The sequence below is a fragment of the Balaenoptera borealis genome (assembly GCF_965194805.1).
Source record: "Balaenoptera borealis genome assembly, chromosome: 1".
Lineage (NCBI taxonomy): Eukaryota > Metazoa > Chordata > Mammalia > Artiodactyla > Balaenopteridae > Balaenoptera > Balaenoptera borealis.
Genome location: NC_138860.1, coordinates 79,153,537 through 79,170,045, shown reverse-complemented (window position 1 = coordinate 79,170,045; position 16,509 = coordinate 79,153,537). Strand labels below are relative to the sequence as shown.

The 16,509-nt window shown below is 36.4% G+C and overlaps 1 pseudogene across 1 annotated transcript; it reads right to left on the bottom strand.

The window, feature by feature from the left end:
- Nucleotides 1-7,174: 7,174 nt before the first annotated feature.
- Nucleotides 7,175-10,060, bottom strand: LOC309635539 (olfactory receptor 6K3-like; annotated as a pseudogene). Its single transcript has one exon. The product of its transcript is annotated as an olfactory receptor 6K3-like (transcript).
- Between the last annotated feature and the right edge of the window lie 6,449 nt (nucleotides 10,061-16,509).

The window sequence follows — 16,509 nt, the reverse complement described above, 5'->3', positions numbered from 1 at the left end:
TGATTCTAAATAAGATAATAAGTTTCCATGGGTAGGAATCTGACCTTCCTAACTGCTTTATTATAGTAGTTAACACAATACCAAATGCAGTCCATGATGTCCCAGTCATGATACTATCACATGCAGATCACATCAGTACCTGTATTTTTTTCTTTTTTTAATTGAAGTATAGTTGATTTACAGTGTGTGTTAGTTTCAGGTGTACAACAAAGTGATTCAGATATATATATACACATATATATGTATATATATATATACACACACATATATATATGTGTGTGTGTATGTGTGTATACATATATATATATACATACATATATATATTCTTTTCTATTTACCATAGCCAAGACATGGAAGCAACCTAAATATCCATCTAAAGATGAATGGATAAATAAGATGTGGTATATTTATACAATGGAATGTTACTCAGCCATTAAAAAGCATGAAATAATGTCATTTGCAGCCACATGGATGGAGATAGAGATTATCATACTAAGTGAAGTAAGCCAGCCAGTACATGTATTTTAAATGTCAGCAAAGCTGACTGAAAAAGAAACAAAGATAGGGGGATAAAGTCAATGGCCTGGGTGCCAGAAATTCTTGCTTCTTCTTAATGTCCAGTAACTTATTGAAAGGGCTTAGAGAAATCACCTTAGTAACACAGAGAGTTATCATGTACTGTCACTGAACTACATGGGCTTCATAAGGAAACTAAGAGTATTGTAAAGACAGGTTAAATACCAAAGAAAGGCATTGAGTAGTAAAGGTAATACCTATTAATATTATATTAACATTTATACAATTAATCATTTTGAAGTAACAGAGTAAATTAAAATCAAATAAACAAGACTATAGATACAGAAAAAAAATTACACTGACCCTAGAAAGTCAGAAATAGAATTGTTATTGTTGTCATCTCTGTAAGTCCTTGGAGGACTTTCTTTTTTTTTTTTTTTTAAACATCTTTATTGAAGTATAATTGCCTTACAATGGTGTGTTATCTTCTGCTTTATAACAAAGTTAATCAGTTATACATATACAATATGTTCCCATATCTCTTCCCTCTTGCATCTCCCTCCCTCCCACCCTCCCCATCCCACCCCTCTAGGTGGTCACAAAGCACCGAGCTGATCTCCCTGTGCTATGCGGCTGCTTCCCACTAGCTATCTATTTTACATTTGGTAGTGTATATATGTCCATGACACTCTCTCACCCTGTCACATCTCACCCCTCCCCCTCCCCATATCCTCAAGTCCATTCTCTAGTAGGTCTGTGTCTTTATTCCCGTCTTGCCACTAGGTTCTTCATGGCTTTTTTTTCCCTTAGATTCCGTATATATGTGTTAGCATACTGTATTTGTTTTTCTCTTTCTGACTTACTTCACTCTGTATGACAGACTCTAACTCCATCCACCTCATTACAAATACCTCCATTTCATTTCTTTTTATGGCTGAGTAATATTCCATTGTATATATGTGCCACATCTTCTTTATCCATTCATCTGTCGATGGACATTTAGGTTGCTTCCATGTCCTGGCTATTGTAAATAGAGCTGCAATGAACATTTTGGTACATGACTCTTTTTGAACTATGGTTTTCTCAGGGTATATGCCCAGTAGTGGGATTGCTGGGTCGTATGGTAGTTCTATTTGTAGTTTTTGAAGGAACCTCCATACTGTTCTCCATAGTGGCTGTATCAATTTACATTCCCACCAATAGTGCAAGAGAGTTCCCTTTCCTCCACACCCTCTCCAGCATTTATTGTTTCTAGATTTTTTGATGATGGCCATTCTGACCGGTGTGAGATGATATCTCATTGTAGTTTTGATTTGCATTTCTCTAATGATTAATGATGTTGAGCATTCTTTCATGTGTCTGTAGGCCATCTGTATATCTTCTTTGGAGAAATGTCTATTTAGGTCTTCTGCCCATTTTTGGATTGGGTTGTTCGTTTTTTTGTTATTGAGCTGCATGAGCTGCTTGTAAATCTTGGAGATTAATCCTTTGTCAGTTGCTTCATTTGCAAATATTTTCTCCCATTCTGAGGGTTGTCTTTTGGTCTTGTTTATGGTTTCCTTTGCTGTGCAAAAGCTTTTAAGTTTCATTAGGTCCCATTTGTTTATTTGTGTTCTTATTTCCATTTCTCTGGGAGCTGGGTCAAAAAGAATCTTGCTGTGATGTATGTCATAGAGTGTTCTGCCTATGTTTTCCTCTAAGAGTTTGATAGTGTCTGGTCTTACACTTAGGTCTTTAATCCATTTTGAGTTTATTTTTGTGTATGGTGTCAGGGAGTGTTCTAATTTCATGCTTTTACATGTACCTGTCCAGTTTTCCCAGCACCACTTATTGAAGAGGCTGTCTTTTCTCCACTGTATATGCTTGCCTCCTTTATCAAAGATAAGGTGACCATATGTGCATGGGTTTATCTCTGGGCTTTCTATCCCGTTCCATTGATCAATATTTCTGTTTTTGTGCCAGTACCAAACTGTCTTGATTACTGTAGCTTTGTAATATAGTCTGAAGTCAGGGAGCCTGATTCCCCCAGCTCCATTTTTCGTTCTCAAGATTGCTTTGGCTGTTCGGGGTCTTTTGTGTTTCCATACAAATTGTGAAATTTTTTGTTCTAGTTCTGTGAAAAATGCCAGTGGTAGTTTGATAGGGATTGCATTGAATCTGTAGATTGCTTTGGGTAGTAGAGTCATTTTCACAATGTTGATTCTTCCAATCCAGGAACATGGTATATCTTTCCATCTATTTCTATCATCTTTAATTTCTTTCATCAGTGTCTTATAATTTTCTGCATACAGGTCTTTTGTCTCCTTAGGTAGGTTTATTCCTAGATATTTTATTCTTTTTGTTGCAATGGTAAACGGGAGTGTTTTCTTAATTTCACTTTCAGATTTTTCGTCATTAGTGTATAGAAATGCAAGAGATTTCTGTGCATTAATTTTGTATCCTGCTACTTTACCAAATTCATTGATTAGCTCTAGTAGTTTTCTGGTAGCATCTTTAGGATTCTCTATGTATAGTATCATGTCATCTGCAAAGAGTGACAGCTTTACTTCTTCTTTTCCGATTTGGATTCCTTTTATTTCTTTGTCTTCTCTGATTGCTGTGGCTAACACTTCCAAAACTATGTTGAATAATAGTGGTGAGAGTGGGCAACCTTGTCTTGTTCCTGATCTTAGTGGAAATGGTTTCAGTTTTTCACCATTGAGGACAATGTTGGCTGTGGGTTTGTCATATATGGCCTTTATTATGTTGAGGAAAGTTCCCTCTATGCCTACTTTCTGCAGGGCTTTTATCATAAATGGGTGTTGAATTTTGTCGAAAGCTTTCTCTGCATCTATTGAGATGATCATATGGTTTATCTCCTTCAATTTGTTAATATGGTGTATCACGTTGATTGATTTGCGTATATTGAAGAATCCTTGCATTCCTGGGATAAACCCCACTTGATCATGGTGTATGATCCTTTTAATGTGCTGTTGGATTCTGTTTGCGAGTATTTTGTTGAGGATTTTTGCATCTATGTTCATCAGTGATATTGGCCTGTAGTTTTCTTTCTTTGTGACATCTTTGTCTGGTTTTGGTATCAGGGTGATGGTGGCCTCGTAGAATGAGTTTGGGAGTGTTCCTCCCTCTGCAATATTTTGGAAGAGTTTGAGAAGGATAGGTGTTAGCTCTTCTCTAAATGTTTGATAGAATTCACCTGTGAAGCCATCTGGTCCTGGGCTTTTGTTTGTTGGAAGGTCTTTAATCACAGTTTCAATTTCAGTGCTTGTGATTGGTCTGTTCATATTTTCTATTTCTTCCTGGTTCAGTCTCGGCAGTTTGTGCATTTCTAAGAATCTGTCCATTTCTTCCAGGTTGTCCATTTTATTGGCGTAGAGTTGCTTGTAGTAATCTCTCATGATCTTTTGTATTTCTGCAGTGTCAGTGGTTACTTCTCCTTTTTCATTTCTAATTCTATTGATTTGAGTCTTCTCCCTTTTTCTCTTGATGAGTCTGGCTAATGGTTTATCAATTTTGTTTATCTTCTCAAAGAACCAGCTTTTAGTTTTATTGATTTTTGCTATTGTTTCCTTCATTTCTTTTTCATTTATTTCTGACCTGATCTTTATGATTTCTTTCCTTCTGCTAGCTTTGGGGTTTTTTTGTTCTTCTTTCTCTAATTGCTTTAGGTGCAAGGTTAGGTTGTTTATTCGAGATGTTTCCTGTTTCTTGAGGTAGGCTTGTATTGCTATAAACTTCCCTCTTAGCACTGCTTTTGCTGCGTCCCATAGGATTTGGGTCGTCGTATCTCCATTGTCATTTGTTTCTAGGTATTTTTTGATTTCCCCTTTGATTTCTTCAGTGATCACTTCGTTATTAAGTAGTGTATTGTGTAGCCTCCATGTGTTTGTATTTTTTACAGATCTTTTCCTGTAATTGATATCTAGTCTCATAGCGTTGTGGTCGGAAAAGATACTTGATACGATTTCAATTTTCTTAAATTTACCAAGGCTTGATTTGTGACCCAAGATATGATCTATCCTGGAGAATGTTCCATGCGCACTTGAGAAGAATGTGTATTCTGTTGTTTTTGGGTGGAATGTCCTATAAATATCAATTAAGTCCATCTTGTTTAATGTATCATTTAAAGCTTGTGTTTCCTTCTTTATTTTCATTTTGGATGATCTGTCCATTGGTGAAAGTGGGGTGTTAAAGTCCCCTACTATGATTGTGTTGCTGTCAATTTCCCCTTTTATGGCTGTTAGTATTTGCCTTATGTATTGAGGTGATCCTATGTTGGGTGCATAAATATTTACAATTGTTATACCTTCCTCTTGGATCGATCCCTTGATCATTATATAGTGTCCTTCTTTGTCTCTTATAATATTCTTTATTTTAAAGTCTATTTTGTCGGATATGAGAATTGCTACTCCAGCTTTCTTTTGATTTCCATTTGCATGGAATATCTTTTTCCATCCCCTCACTTTCAGTCTGTATGTGTCTCTAGGTCTGAAGTGGGTCTCTTGTAGACAGCATATATATGGGTCTTGTTTTTGTATCCATTCAGCCAGTCTGTGTCTTTTGGTGGGAGCATTTAATCCATTTACATTCAAGGTGATTATCAATATGTATGTTCCTATTCCCATTTTCTTAAATGTTTTGGGTTTGTTATTGTAGGTGTTTTCCTTCTCTTGTGTTTCTTGCCTAGAGAAGTTCCTTTAGCATTTGTTGTAAAGCTGGTTTGGTGGTGCTGAACTCTCTCAGCTTTTGCTTGTCTGTAAAGGTTTTAATTTCTCCATCACATCTGAATGAGATCCTTGCTGGGTAGAGTAATCTTGGTTGTAGGTTTTTCTCCTTCATCACTTTAAGTATATCCTGCCACTCCCTTCTGGCTTGCAGAGTTTCTGCTGAAAGATCAGATGTTAACCTTATGGGGATTCCCTTGTGTGTTATTTGTTGTTTTTCCCTTGCTGCTTTTAATATGTTTTCTTTATATTTAATTTTTGACAGTTTGATTAATATGTGTCTTGGCGTGTTTCTCCTTGGGTTTATCCTGTATGGGACTCTCTGTGCTTCCTGGACTTGATTAACTATTTCCTTTCCCATATTAGGGAAGTTTTCAACTAAAATCTCTTCAAATATTTTCTCAGTCCCTTTCTTTTTCTCTTCTTCTTCTGGGACCCCTATAATTCGAATGTTGGTGCGTTTAATGTTGTCCCAGATGTCTCTGAGACTGTCCTCAGTTCTTTTCATTCTTTTTTCTTTATCCTGCTCTGCAGTAGTTATTTCCACCATTTTATCTTCCAGGTCACTTATCCTTTCTTCTGCCTCAGTTATTCTGCTATTGATCCCATCTAGAGTATTTTTAATTTCATTTATTGTGTTTTTCTTCGTTGCTTGGTTCCTCTTTAGTTCTTCTACGTCCTTGTTAAATGTTTCTTGCATTTTGTCTATTCTATTTCCAAGATTTTGGATCATCCTTACTATCATTATTCTGAATTCTTTTTCAGGTAGACTACCTATTTCCTCTTCATTTGTTAGGTCTGGTGTGTTTTGACCCTGCTCCTTCATCTGCTGTGTGTTTTTCTGTCGTCTCATTTTGCTTATCTTACTGTGTTTGGGGTCTCCTTTTCACAGGCTGCAGGTTCGTAGTTCCCGTTGTTTTTGGTATCTGTCCCCAGTGGGTAAGGTTGGTTCAGTGGGTTGTGTAGGCTTCCTGGTGGAGGGGACTATTGCCTGTGTTCTGGTGGATGAGGTTGAATCTTGTCTTTCTGGTGGGCACGTCCACATCTGGTGGTGTGTTTTGGGGTGTCTGTGGCCTTATGATTTTAGGCAGCCTCCCTGCTAATGGATGGGGCTGTGTTCCTGTCTTGCTAGTTGTTTGGCATAGGGTGTCCAGCCCTGTAGCTTGCTGGTCGTTGAGTGAAGCTGGGTCTTGATGTTGAGATGGAGATCTCTGAGAGATTTTTGCCGTTTGGTATTACGTGGAGCTGGTAGGTCTCTTGTGAACCAGTGTCCTGAAGTTGGCTCTCCCACCTCAGAGGCACAGCCCTGATGCCTGGCTGAAGCACCAAGAGCCTTTCATCCACACAGCTCAGAATATAAGGGAGAAAAAAATAGAAAGAAAAAAAGAGGATAAAATAAAATAAAATAAAGCTATTATAATAAAAAATAAGAAAAAAAATTATTAAGAGTAAATGTATTCAGAAAATTTTTTTTTAATTTTTATAAATAGATTTATTAATTTTTTATAGTAAAAAATAAGAAAAAAAATTTTTAAGAAAAAAATTTTTAATTTTTTAAAATAAAAAATATGAAAAAACTTATTAAAATTTTTTTTAATTTCTAAAAATAGAAAATACGGAAAAAATTATTAAGAAAACATATATTAGGAAAAAAAATTTTTTTAAGTAAAAAAAAAAAAAAAAAAAAAAAAAAATGGATGGACCTAACCCTAGGACTGATGGTGAAAGCAAAGCTATACAGACAAAATCTCACCCAGAAGCATACACATATACACTCACAAAAAAAGGAAAAGGGGAAATTAATATATCCTTCTCCTAAAGTCCACCTTTTGAATTTGGGATGATTCATTGTCTATTCAGGTATTCAACAGATGCAGGCACATCAAGTTGTTTGTGGAGCTTTAATCCGCTGCTTCTGAGGCTGCTCTGGAGGACTTTCTTTACCAGTCTATTCACCAGCTTATGGGGAAGAAAGTTGGACTAATTGTATAATTCTTTGAAACCCTAGTCTATTTGGGCTCAATATTTTGTGAAGAAGTTCCCTTTGTATAGAGGACTGCAGCCTAAATTACATACCAGATATATTAAACACCTTTGGGGAGCAGAGGAGCTTCTTAATAGCATCTTTCATGTCCTTATTTCTCAGGCTATATATAATGGGGTTGAAAAAGGGAGCAAGCACAGAGAATGTTAGAGCAATGGTGGTGTCCCAGAATGGGTATATAAGTAGCAGTGAATCTAAGATACATGAGGGCCACACTGCCAAAAAACAGCAGGAAGACAGCAATGTGCACAGCACAGGTGAAAAAGGCCTTTTTATGACCTTCAGCTGAAGGGATGCCCTGGATAACAATGATAATTCGAATGTAAGAAAGATAAATAATCAGACCTGTTATTAGAATAGCGAGAGCATGAATCACATCTTGCACCAAGATCACAAAGGCATCCGTGCAGGCTAAATTTAATAAAGGAGTGAAATCACAGAAGATCTGATGGATTTGGTAGGGACCACAGAAAGGTAGGATAGAAATCCACATAATCTCAGGTAGAAGGATGAGGAAACCAAAGATACAAGATCCTGCAGAAAGCTGAGCACATAGTCAGGGAGTCCTGATGGTCAGGTAGTGGAGTGTGTTTCAGATGGCAACATACCTGTCAATGGCCATGACAGTCAGCAAGCCTCCTTCAGTGTTTCCGAGTGAATGGAAGAAGTACATCTGCAAGAGACAGCCAATGAAAGAGATGGTGTTTTTATTGCTGATCAGATTAGAGAGCGTCTTAGGAATGGTGGCTGTGGTGTATCAGATCTCAAGAAATGAAAAGATACTTACGAAGTTATACATGGGATTGTTAAGATGGGCATCCAGCCTTATAGCAAAGAAGATCATTAGGTTCTTGATTACAATAAATGTGTAGATGAAAAGTAAAGGAAAAAAGTATAGGAGGCCACCATCCTGGAGTTTGGGGACCCCAGTGAAGATAAACTCAGTCACTGCTGAAAGATTTCCACTCTCCATATCCCCAGAAGAGCTACCTGTGAATGAAGAAGAGGGTACACCCAACTAACAGAGAAGAAAATCAGTGCAGCATAAATGTAAATGGTATTTTGTTACCTGGTATTTTTGTGTTTTGACATTTCCCAGATTCAAAATAACTGATAACCTGTCTATATCTCTCATCTTTTTGTTTGAGAGACAATATAGCATGATGATTAGTAGCATGGGTTCAAATCAAACATTCTGAGCCTGAATTTTCATTCTGCCACTTATTAGTTGGGTAAATAGGCAAGTTACATAATCTCTCTGAGCCTCAGAGTCTTCTGTAGTTGAAAAATATTAGTGCAGAATTATGAGTATTAAAGGAATTAATGTATCAAAGTCCATCATATTAATATTGATCCATATTTGTTAGTTATCATTTCCTACCTTGAACAGCTTTCTAAAAGAATAATATTAACAATTTATTAACTGTTAATTGTCATTAACAATTTATTAATTGTCATTTAGATCTTGTTCACTCCTCAATCACTTGCTGTGTGACTGCTTTCTCTACTACTATACAGAAGCCATTCTGTCCTATGTATCAGTGACATGGTAACTGCAAAACAGTGAAAAAGTTTCAGTCATTACATTACAACTACACTTTGGCATCAGAAACTACTGATTGCTACTACTTGAAGATTATCTTCCTTGGCTCTCATGAAACCACCGTCTCCAGGTTTGCCTTCTTCCTGAATGGAAGCTTCCTCTCGGGTGTTTTGTTGTAACACTGTTTCTTATTTTATGTGTTATAAACTCATCTTCTTGACCCATTCTATAAATGGCTCTGTGCTCCAACTTCCTGCTGTGGTCCCTAAAACCATGTCCTTCCTTGTTGTTGATGAACACATACTCTCTGTAGTTTTCCGTTCTTTCAGATCTCCAGCACAGATATGTTTCCTGAACTTTAGACCTGTATATCCAATATTCCCCATCTGCCACTCTCTCATGCTGCACTATGGAAATTTTCAGAGTTCACCATGATTTCTCCTGGGTCATTGCTTATGTGAATGTTAACCCTCTTCTTAGAAGCCTCTCTTACTCCCTTTTCTTCACTTGAATACTTCCTAGGCTTTCCTCAAATTTCAGCTCAACCATTGCCTCCTATCAGAAGCTCTACAAATCTTGCTGTGGTCTCATCTCCTTCCCTACATTCACACACACACACAAACACACACACACACACACACACACCTGGGTTTATTCTCATCTGTGTGTCCTACAGAAGGATTCTACCATAATCCTTATTATGTCTTATTGTAACTTATTTGTTTAACTTCACTAGACTGTGAGCTTCTATTACAGCAGTATCAACATTTTGTCTTTCACAACCCCTGGCATGTATTAAGCACTTGAAAGTAGCTATTTTTTAATGAATATGTTTGGATCAGACTTACAAACATAATTAAAGGTAGAAAAATCCAGAATACTGGTAGGAAGGAAACTTATAAGCACTTATATCTTAGACAGCTGTAAACTCTGAATAACTAGATGTTATTTCTGATTATAAATATGCAGAGCCCAGAACTCCAAAGATGGCGATTTCTCATAAACCCTAGTCCAATGCCAAAATTCAAGCCTGTCCAAATCTTCATTATTTGAATCTTTAGAGTGTGTCTCATCCTCAACATAGGAAATGAATACTTCCTTTCCAGACCTCAGTGACCCTCAACTCACCTCTGCCAGATACAGTAGGGGTCATCCTTTTCCCTGGGTCTCTGCATTCTTTTTTTTTTTTTTTTCTTTTTTTAAAGTATTTATTTATTTATTTATGGCTGTGTTGGGTCTCGTGCGAGGGCTTTCTCTAGTTGTGGCAAGCGGGGGCCACTCTTCATCGCGGTGCGCGGGCCTCTCACTGTCGCGGCCTCTCTCGTTGCGGAGCACAGGCTCCAGACGCGCAGGCTCAGTAATTGTGGCTCACGGGCTCAGCTGCTCCGCGGCATGTGGGATCTTCCCAGACCAGGGCTCAAACCCGTGTCCCTTGCATTGGCAGGCAGATTCTCAACCACTGCGCCACCAGGGAAGCCCTCTGCATTCTTAAATGTTCCTTCATCTTCTCTGGAAGGGTTGTTACAGCCATCTTAAGAAAAATACTAAAAAGGAAATGAGTTCCACAGGGGCTTCATCCATTGGTAATAAATAGAAAGCAATCTTATTTTTCCCCATGGGGTCAATTATCAGAGTGCATCTGCAGTTTTTTCTCAGTAGATCTCCAGATCAAAGGGGAATCAGTGCTCCAAGGAAGACTTACAGGTTCTGGTAACCATTGTTACCCCTTTTCTTGTCATCATTATGATTTAACCAGCCAGTCTCCATTTAGGTAGGGAATTGAAAGTGTATCATATACAGAAGAGCCTTGATTGGACCCATTCCTTTCAAAAACACTAGAAATAAGACATGTTGAAGGAGACTTACTGGCATGTTAATTATTGTGAATAAATGAATGAATAGATAAAGGAACAGTTTCCATGAAAACAGGTGATTTGGAAGTGTGCCACACTAAACAAGATGGAAGAATGGCAAGTTTTTTCTCCAATATACACAGGGTTTTCCTTCAGATTGTTTCTATTGATTCTGCTGAACTCTTTATATTCCCAGTTTTTCACCACAAAATGTGTTAAAGATTTGTATGTGCTTCTTGTATACCACTTCCTTCCACTCATTCTTTCTGAAATCCCTATAATTTCTTCTCACCTTGCTGCCATAAGAAATACCTCCAAAAATTTTATGAATTTATGAACATAAATAAAAACATATCTATTTGCTGTAAAAATGGAATTCTTCTGTGTGTGAGAAGACTTATTAACATAAGATTGTATTTGTTCCAATGTAACAAAATATATCTGCCCATTTAAAAGCAAACTCAATGGAGTCTATTTGTGGTAGGATGAGTAACTATAAAAAAATAATTTAAAATTTCATGTGGCACAGCAAATGTTTGAAAATAACCATGAAAATTTGGATAACGAAGGCTTACTTAGAGAAATAATTAACTGCTAGATATTCAAACTTATTGTAAAGCTACAATTATCCTATCAATATTGTGTAAGGACATGCATATGTCAACATGTTAGAGGGTAGATAGCTAGTTCCAGAAACCAATAGGGGAAGAAATGAAGCATTTCTTGTGGCAAAATGTGGTATTGCATCACTGGAGAGGATGATTTATTTAATATGATCTGGACATAAGTGGATACATAAAAAACAAAATAATTTTAAATCATTATTTTGCACCACATCCAAAAATTACTTCAAAGAGATTAAAAAAGAGAAGAAAGGAAATAATAATTAGACAAAATATATATGGGGAAGAATTTCTTAATCAAGAAAAAGATATAAAACCAAAAAGAAAAATATAGAGATAGTTGGCTAACTAAAATTTATCCCCTCCCCAAAGCAAATATAATAGTGTATTTTTTTCAGAAAAAAATTTTTTAATGATAATTCATGTACAAAAGTGCAAAACTTATAAATATGTATCTAAATAAAATTTTACATTGTGAACATACTTGTCTAAACTCTACACAAATCAAGTATGACTTCTATTTTATCCTGTTAACAAACATGTCCTGTTTGTTCACCTGTATTTTTCTTTTATTTTTAACATCCTTATTGGAGTATAATTGTTTTCCAATGTTGTGTTAGTTTCTGCTGTATAACAAGGTGAATCAGTTATATGCATACTTATATCCCCATATTCCCTCCCTCTTGTGCCTCCCTCCCACCCTCCCTTTCCCACCCCTCTAGATGGTCACAAAGCACCCAGCTCATATCCCTGTGTGATGCCGCTGCTTCCCACTAGCTATCTACTTTACGTTTGGTAGTGTATATATGTCAATGCTACTCTTTCACTTTGTCCCAGCTTACCCTTCCCCTTCCCCACGTCCTCAAGTCCATTCTTTACGTCTGCGTCTTTATTACTGTCATGCCCCTAGGTTCTTCAGAACCTGTTTTTTTTTTTTTCCTGTTTTTTTTAGATTCCACTTATATGTGTCAGCATGTGGTATTTGTCTTTCTCTTTCTGACTTACTTCACTCTGTATGACAGACTCTAGGTCCATCCACCTCACTACAAATAATTCAATTTCATTTCTTTTATGGCTGAGTAATATTCCATTGTATATGTGTGCCATATCTTCTTTATCCATTCATCTGTTGATGGACACTTAGGCTTCTCCCAAGTCCTGGCTATTAGAAATAGTGCTGCAATGAACATTGTGGTACATGTCTCTTTTTGAATGATGGTTTTCTCAGGATATATACGTCCAGTAGTGGGGTTGCTGGGTCATATGGTAGTTCTATTTTTAGATTTTTAAGGAACCTCCATACTGTTCTCCATAGTGGCTCTATCAATTTACATTCCCACCAACAGTGCAAGAGGGTTCCCTTTTCTCCACACCCTCTCCAGCAGTTATTGTTTGTAGATTTCTTGATGAAAGCCATTCTGACGGTGTGAGGTGATACCTCATTGTAGTTTTGACTTGCATTTCTCTAGTGATTAATAATGTTGAACATTCTTGTATGTGTTTGTTGGCAATCGGTATATCTTCTTTGGAGAAATGTCTATTTAGGTCTTCTGCCCATTTTTGGATTGGGTTGTTTGTTTTTTTGATATTGAGCTGCATGAGCTGCTTGTATATTTTGGAGATTAAACCTTTGCCAGTTGCTTTGTTTGCAGATATTTTCTTCAATACTGAGGGTTGTCTTTTTGTCTTCTTTATGGTTTCCTTTACTGTGCAAAAGCTTTGAAGTTTCATTAGGTCTCATTTGTTTATTTTTGTTTTTATTTCCACTTTTCTAGGAGGTAGGTCAAAAGGATCTTGCTGTGATTTATGTCATAGAGAGTTCTTCCTATGTTTTCCTCTAAGAGTTTTTTTAGTGTCTGGCCTTACATTTAGATCTTTAGTCTATTTGGAGTTTATTTTTGTGTATGGTGTTAGGAAGTGTTCTAATTTCATTCTGTTACATGTAGCTGTCCAGTTTTCACAGCACCCCTTATTGAACAGGCTGTCTTTTCTCCATTGTGTATTCTTGCCTCCTTTGTCAAAAATAAGGTGACCATATGTGCGTGGGTTTATCTCTGGGCTTTCTATCCTGTTCCATTGATCAATATTTCTGTTTTTGTGCCAGTACCAAACTGTCTTGATTACTGTAGCTTTGTAATATAGTCTGAAGTCAGGGAGCCTGATTCCTCCAGCTCCATTTTTCGTTCTCAAGATTGCTTTGGCTATTCGGGGTCTTTTGTGTTTCCATACAAATTGTGAAATTTTTTGTTCTACTGCTGTGAAGAGTGCCAATGATAGCTTGATAAGGATTGCACTGAATCTGTAGATTGCTTTGTGTAGTATAGTCATTTTCACAATATTGATTCTTCCAATCCAAGAACATGGTATATCTCTCCATCTGTTGGTATCATCTTTCATCAGTGTCTTATAGTTTTCTGCATACAGGTCTTTTGTCTCCTTATGAAGGTTTATTCCTAGGTATTTTATTCTTTTTGTTGCATTGGTAAATGGGATTGTTTCCTTAATTTCTCTCAGATTTTTCATTGTTGGTGAATAGGAATGCAAGATATTTCTGTGCATAAATCTTGTATCCTGCTACTTTAACAAATTCATTGATTAGCTCTAGTAGTTTTCTGGTAACATCTTTAGGACTCTCTATGTATAGTATCATGTCGTCTGCAAACAGTGACAGTTTTAATTCTTCTTTTCTGATTTGGATTCCTTTTATTTCTTCTTCTTTGATTGCTGTGGCTAAAACTTGCAAAACTATGTTGAATAATAGCAATGAGAGTGGGCAACCTTGTCTTGTTCCTGATCTTAGAGGAAATGGTTCCAGTTTTTCACTACAGAGAATGATGTTGGCTGTGTGTTTGTCATATATGGCCTTTATTATGTTGAGGTAGGTTACCTCTATGCCTACTTTCTGGAGAGTTTTTATCATAAATGGATGTTGAATTTTGTTGAAGGCTTTTTCTGCATCTGTCGAGATTATAATATGGATTTTATCCTTCAGTTTGTTAATATGGTGTATCACATTGATTGATTTGCATATATTGAAGAATCCTTGCATTCCTGGGATAAACCCCACCTGATCATGGTGTATGATCTTTTAAATGTGTTTTTGGATTCTGTTGCTAGTAATTTGTTGAGGATTTTTGCATCTATGTTCATTAGTGATATTGGTCTGTAGTTTTCTTTTTTTGTGACATCTTTGTGTGGTTTTGGCATCAGGGTCATGGTGGCCTTGTAGAATGAGTTTTGGAGTGTTCCTCCCTCTGCTGTATTTTGGAAGAGTTTGAGAATGATAGGTGTTAGCTCTTCTCTAAATGTTTGATAAAATTCAGCTGTGAAGCTATCTGGTCCTGGGCTTTTGCTTGTTGGAAGATTTTTAATCACACTTTCAATTCCAGTGCTTGTGATTGGTCTGTTCATATTTTCTATTTTTTCCTCATTCAGCCTTGGAAGGTTGTGCTTTTCTAAAAATTTGCCCATTTCTTCCAGGTTGTCCATTTTATTGGCATATTGTTGCTTGTAGTAGTCTCTCATGAGCCTTTGTATTTCTGCAGTGTCAGTTGTCACTTCTCCTTTTTCATTTCTAATTCTGTTGATTTGAGTCTTCTCCCTTTTTTTTTCTTGATGAGTCTGGCTAATGGTCTATCAGTTTTGTTTATCTTCAGAAAGAACCAGCTTTTAGTTTTATTGATCTTTGCTACTGTTTCCCTCATTTCTTTTTCATTTATTTCTAATCTGATCTTTATGTTTTCTTTCCTTCTGCTAACTTGAGTTTTTTTGTTGTTGTTGTTTTTCTTCTCTCTCTAATTGCTTTAGGTGTAAGGATATGTTGTTTATTTGAGATTTTTCCTGTTTCTTGAGGTAGGATTGTATTGCTATAAACTTCCCTCTTAGAACAGCCTTTGCTGCATCCCATAGTTTTTTGGGTCGTTGTGCTTTCATTGTCATTTGTTTCTAGGTATTTTTTGATTTCCTCTTTAATTCCTTCAGTGATCTCTTGGTTATTTAGTAGCATTTTGTTTAGCCTCCATGTGTTTGTATTTTTTACAGTCTTTTAATTGATATTTAGTCTCATAACGTTGTGGTCAGGAAAGATTTTATGATTGATAAGATTTCACTTTTCTTAAATTTACTGAGGCTTGATTTGTGACCCAAGATATACTCTATCCTGGAGAATGTTCCATAAGCACTTGAGAAGAAAGTGTATTCTGTTGTTTTTGGATGGAATGTCCTATAAATATCAATTAAGTTTATCTGGTCTAATTTGTCTTTTAAAGCTTGTGTTTCCCTATTTATTTTCATTTTGGGTGATTGGTCCATTGGTGAAAGTGAGGTGTTAAAGTCCCCTACTATTACTGTGTTACTATCAATCTCCCCTTTTATGGCTGTTGGCATTTGCCTTATGTATTGAGGTGTTCCCGTGTTGGGTGCAGAAATATTTACAATTGTTATATCATCTTCCTGGATTGATCCCTTGATCATTATGTAGTGTCCTTCTTTGTCTCTTGTAATAGTCTTTATTTTAAAGTCTATTTTGTCTGATATGAGAATTGCTACTCCAGATTTCTTTTGATTTCTATTTGCATGGAATATCTTATTCCATTTCCTCACTTTCAGTCTGTATGTGTCCCTAGGTCTGAAGTGCATCTCTTGTAGACAACATATACATGAGTCTTGCTTTTGTATCCATTCAGCCAGTCTGTTTCTTTTGGTTGGAGCATTTAATCCATTTACATTTAAGGTAATTATCGATATGTGTGTTCTTATTACCATTTTCTTAATTATTTTGGGTTTGTTATTGTTGGTCTTTTCCTTCTCTTGTGTTTCCTGCCTAGAGAAGTTCCTTTAGCATTTATTGTAAAGATGGTTTGGTGGTGCTGAATTCTCTTAGCTTTTGCTTGTCTGTAAAAATTTTAATTTCTCCATCAAATCTGAATGAGATCCTTGCTGGGTAAAGTAAACTTGGTTGTATGTTTTTCTCTTTCATCACTTTAAATATGTCCTGCCACACCCTTCTGGCTTGCGGAATTTCTGCTGAAAGATCATCTGTTAACCTTATGGGGTTTTCCTTGTATGCTATTCTTTGCTTTTCCCTTGCTGCTTTTAATATTTTTTCTTTGAAGTTAATTTTTGATAGTTTGATTAATATATGTCTTGGCATGTTTCTCCTTGGTTTTATCCTGTATGGGACTCTCTGCACTTCCTGGATTTGATT